The 5,305-nt window shown below is 33.5% G+C and overlaps 1 pseudogene; it reads right to left on the bottom strand.

Moving 5' to 3' along the window:
• Positions 1 to 3,585: 3,585 nt before the first annotated feature.
• Positions 3,586 to 4,614, bottom strand: LOC106969960 (anaphase-promoting complex subunit 16-like; annotated as a pseudogene).
• Between the last annotated feature and the right edge of the window lie 691 nt (positions 4,615 to 5,305).

The raw sequence follows: 5,305 nt of genomic DNA, 5'->3' as shown, positions 1-5,305 counted from the left end.
TAAACTTGGGAAGGATATATATTTTAACATAAATGATTCTTTCAATCCATGAATATAGTATATCTTCCCAATGATTTAGATAATCTTTAGTTTCTTTTAGCAACACTTTGTAGTTTTCAATGTACAGGTCCTTTACATAATTTGTTAAATGTATGTCTAGGTATTCTATCGTTATTTTTATATTATAATAAATTTTAGTATTTAAAATTTTTATTTTCCATTTTTTGTTGCAAGTATATAGAAATATAATGTTGGAAATATAGAAATGTTCTATACTGAAATTTTGTATATTGTATATTCTAAAATCCATTTATTATTATTGCAAATTCAGTTATTGTTCTAACAGTTTTTTAGTGCCCTCGGGATTTTCTATTTAGCCATTTATGCTGTCTGTAAATAAATACAGTTTTATTTCTTCCCTTCCAATTTGTATGTCTTTTATTTATTTATCTTGCCTACTGCGGTGGCTAGAATAGCTAGTAAAATATTGAATGAAAATAGTGAGAGAGGGAAAAGAGGGCATCCTCTCAATGTTCCTGATCTTAGGGAGAAATAATTTAGAGCATCACCATTAAGTATGAAATTTTTTGCAGGATTTTCACAAATGCCTTTTATCAACATGAGGCAGTTTTCTTTTATTCCTATTACTGAGAATTTTTACTACACACTGGTTTTAAATTTTGTCAAATGCTTTTTTTGAATCTGCTAAGATCATAACATGTTTTTCCTTTCTTTTCTTTTAATTTTTTTTTAACATTTATTCATTTTTGAGAGAGAGAGAGAGAGAGAGAGAGACAGAGCATGAGTGGGGACATGGCAAAGAGAGAGGGAGAAATAGAATCAGAAGTAGGCTCTAGGCCCTGAGCTGTCAGCACGGAGCCTGATGTGGGGCTCAAACCCACGAACTATGAGATCATGACCTGGGCCGAAGTCAGACGCTTAACTGACTGAGCCACCCAGGTGGCCTTCTTTTCTTTTTTTTTAAGTAGGCTCCACACCTGGCATGGAGTCCAATGCAGGCCTGAACTAATGTCCCTGATATCAAGGCTGAGCTCAGATCAAGAGTCGGGCACTTAACAAACTAAGCCACCCAGTTGCCCCTCCTTTACTTTCTTAATGTAGTGAGTTACACTGAGTTTTGAACAATGAAGCAATCTTGAATATCTGGGATAAACCTGACTTAATCGTGTGGTATTACCCTCATTTATATATTGTTGGATTTTATTTACTAATATTGTTGAGAATTTGTTCTATGAAAGTTATTGGTCTGTAACATCATTTTTTTTGGTATTGTCTTTGTGAGTTTTGTTGTCAGTGTTAGTCTGGCCTCATAAAAGTAATTGAGAAATGTTCCCTCCTCCTCAATTTTTTGTAAAAATTTATGTAATATTGATATTTATTTTTTCTTTAATGTTTGTTAACATTATCAGTAAAACCATATAAGCTTGTAATCTTCTTTGTGGGAAGTTTTTTAATTAAAATTTTAATTTCCTTAATGGATAAGAAGTTATTCATATTTTGTATTTCTTCTTGAGTTCATTTTGGTAAATTTTGTTTTTCAAGGAATTTATCTATTTTATCAAAGTTGTTGTATTAATTGTCAGAAATGTGATTATCATACTCCCCTTTTAAGACCTGTATTATCTGTAGTGATAATCTCTCTTACATTTTTTATTTTGGTAATTTGTATTCTCTTTATTATTGACTACTTTTGTTAGGGGGTTTATCCATTTTATTAATCTATTCAAGTAACTAATGTTTGGATTTGTAAACTTTATTCATTGCCCATTGTCTATTTTAAGGATATCTGCCGTCAAAGAATTTTCTCTGTTTTCATTTATCTGAAAATGTTTTTATTTTATCCTTGATTTTAAAGCTTATTATTACTTAACATAGGATTCTAGGTGAATAATTTATTTTTCTTTCAACATTTTAAGGATGCCCTTCTTATCCTGTTTTCCTTTAAATAATGTCTTTTTTGTATATGCTTTTTTTCTTTATCTTCAATTTTTAGCAATTTGGCTATCATGTGCACAGGTATGGTTTTCTTTAAAATATAGCTATTATAATTACATATATCTATTCTGTTTGGTGTTTGGTGAATTCCTTGTATCTGTAAATCAGGGTTTTGAGGGACTTTTTTTCATAAAATTTATAAAGTTTTCAGGCATCATATTCTGAATTTTGATTTTTTTTTTCCTGGCTCAATCTTACTCTCTTCTGATTATAAGATTCCAATTGTACATATGTTAGTAATTTGGTACTGTTCTACAAATTTTTTGAGTCCCTGTTTACTTTTTTTCATATTTAAATCTTTGGATTTGATAGTTCCTATATATCTGGTAAGTAAAATGACACCTTTACTATGGAATATTTTTATCCAAAAATACTATAGTTCCCCTATTCATATATTTCTTGTACCCTTACATATTGTTAGGTTTTTTTTTTCTTGCAAAGACCTGGCTTCTTATTTGTGGCTATCTTCATTGATTCATAGTAACTATACATTTCCAAAAATTCACAGTATATTAATAATGCTTTTAATCACAATTATTTCTCAGATTGGTTACTCTGTACTATTTCTTGATAAGTGGAAATTGATTATAATGGAAATTTTATGGCAAATAGTTTTATGGTAGCAAAATCAAAATGCCAAAAGACAAATGACAAACTGAGACAAATATTTGTAATATCTATCACAGAAAAAAAATCGATATTCGTAAAAATAAAGAGCCCTTAAAAACTGAAAAAAAAAGACAAACAATGGAAATGAACAAATATTGCCCCCAAAAAAGACACAAATAGATAGCTTTTAACCATATGGAAAAATACCCAAATTTATTCATAATAAGAAAAACACAAATTAAAACTGCACTGTCACATCTTTTCCCACTTATCAGTTTGATAAAAATTCAAATTTGATGAACATTATTGGTAGCAACACTGTGAAGGAAAGGTGCTCTTGAATTGCTGATTGGGGTGGTAAATTAATACAACTATTACAGAGTAGAATTTAACAACATGTAGCAAAATTATATGTGCATTTACCTTCTTAGCAATACCAACTACTTCTATGAATCTATCCTAACAATGCATGACAAAAAAAGATGTATACAAAAACAATACAATAATACATAAGGCTATCTATTCTTTGAAATAGTGTTTACAACAAAATAAGACCAAAAGTAACCCAACTATCAATCCAATGGAGCTGGCTAAATGAAGTACAGTACATGCATTGAGTAGAGTGCTATGGAGCTGTAAAAGGAATAGAGAGTATGTCTGTGCATGTCCTTGTAGTCATTTCCAGAAAGTATGGCTAAGTAAAAAAGCAAAATGGGGAAAAATACATAGTAGTGTATTACACTACTGTTTATGAAAGAAAGAGAAGAACACATGCATTTGCTTTTATATACATTTTAAATTGAAAAGGTAATGAAAAAATCATTCTAAGAAGAGGGATGAAATATAGTAGAGAGGACAGGACAGAAGCTACATTTCTCTAGGTGTTCTTACTCCAACTAAGCATGGAATCACCCACCTAACACTGGGTATTTATGAAAGAAGGATGTATTTGAGACTCAATTTTTTTTAACTCTTTCAAAGGATTTATTTGCTACAGAATTGCTTGAGCCCACCAATAAAATGAACTCAGGATTTCTTTGTTTAAAAGGATTTTGCTCACAGATTTATTTTTACAAGTGCTTCAACATTCAAAAAGTATTTTTGCCAGCATTTAGCATGTATCTAGAAGAGGTTAGAAAAAATTGGAATCTATAGAATTAGATGTCTAAAAATAGAAGGAAAAAAATGAACATTTTAAAATTCCTCATTTGGACAGGTCCTGAGCTTAAATCACATTCATCTGCAAAGAACTGTTTTAGGTCAGAAATGCTGTGTTTTATAATTCCAGATCCTGATCTTGGATTTGACTGGTGAGGACTCCAGGCACTGCATGAATGACAGGAGTGACGTCATTCAGTTGGCCAATTCTGGCATATGTCCTACCTGGCTTGTAAAGTTTTATAAATATCTTTTAAACCTGATGCTGGTTGTATTAATCTGATTCTCAATACTTTTTCTGAATAAACAAAACTTTTCCCTGCATGATCACACATTTAAGTATTTGTTGCTTGCAGATAGATACAGAGAAACAAAGCATGGATGTGTATCAAACAATTCCACAGTGGAGCTGTGCATCTCTGGGTGGCTGTGTAAGCTGCAAGAAAAGTCCCTCCCAGGACACTGGCTGTGCACCAGAGGTGGCCATCCGGGCAAGGTCAATCTGAAGAGGATGTGAACACCAGCAGCTGCTCAATGGGTTTAAACCACCACTCATCTGCCTCCAGCTCTTCTACCAAACCAGCTAATTTTTTCATCCGAGCAACTTGCTGATCATCTTTCACCTGTTTAAGCACAGACGTCACTTGGTAACTGAAAACAGATTTTGCAGAGGAATCTCTCAGAGCCATCTTCCAACATCTCTCCAGCTCCCTTGGGGTAGGTGAAAAGGGCTTTCCGTGGTGGGGCAAGGTCTGAGACACTGACACCAGATCCAGTGACAGAACTTCCAACGACCCCAGCAGCTGAGGAGGATGATCAAGAGGCAGCCATTTCCTCTCTAGCAGAATTCTCACTTCACTCAAAGGATGTGGCACTTTCCCCTACAGCCCTGCCCCCAGGGGCAGCCAGAGCTGCAGCGCAGGCAGCGTTTAAGAGGAGGACTGGAGACTCAATTCTTTTGTTTTGTTTTGTTTTGTTTTTATTTTTTTTAATATCAAATTTATTGTCAAATTGGTTTCCATACAAAACCCAGTGCTCATCCCAAAAGGTGCCCTCCTCAATACCCATCACCCCCCCATCCCGTCCCTCCCACCCCCCCATCTACCCTCAGTTTGTTCTCAGTTTTTAAGTGGAGACTCAATTCTTAAAGCACCATAGCATAGGAGAAAGGTTATGTGCTTTTGAGTCAGTGACATCAGGGTTAGGATGCTGACTTTTCCTCCACTGGCCAGTGGGACTTTGGGCAAGTTACTTAACTTCTCTGAGCTTCAGGTTTCTCATGTATAAAATGGAGATAAAATTAGTAACTACCACATAAGATCGTGCAAAGGATTAAATCAAACAAAGTGACTTCACAAAGCAACATTTCTCATTGGGAATATTAGTGACCATAGTCACAATCAGTTTGGAGATGTGGCTAGAAATAGCTTAAACTATGAAAATATGTGAATGATTTAATGAATAAAAAATTTTTTAGAATACTTAAGATTTTCCCTATAAAGAATGTCACTATTATAGTCAA

This window comes from Acinonyx jubatus, chromosome A2 (assembly GCF_027475565.1).
Source record: "Acinonyx jubatus isolate Ajub_Pintada_27869175 chromosome A2, VMU_Ajub_asm_v1.0, whole genome shotgun sequence".
In the NCBI taxonomy this organism is placed as follows: domain Eukaryota; kingdom Metazoa; phylum Chordata; class Mammalia; order Carnivora; family Felidae; genus Acinonyx; species Acinonyx jubatus.
This window is presented reverse-complemented; position numbering and strand designations above follow the sequence as displayed.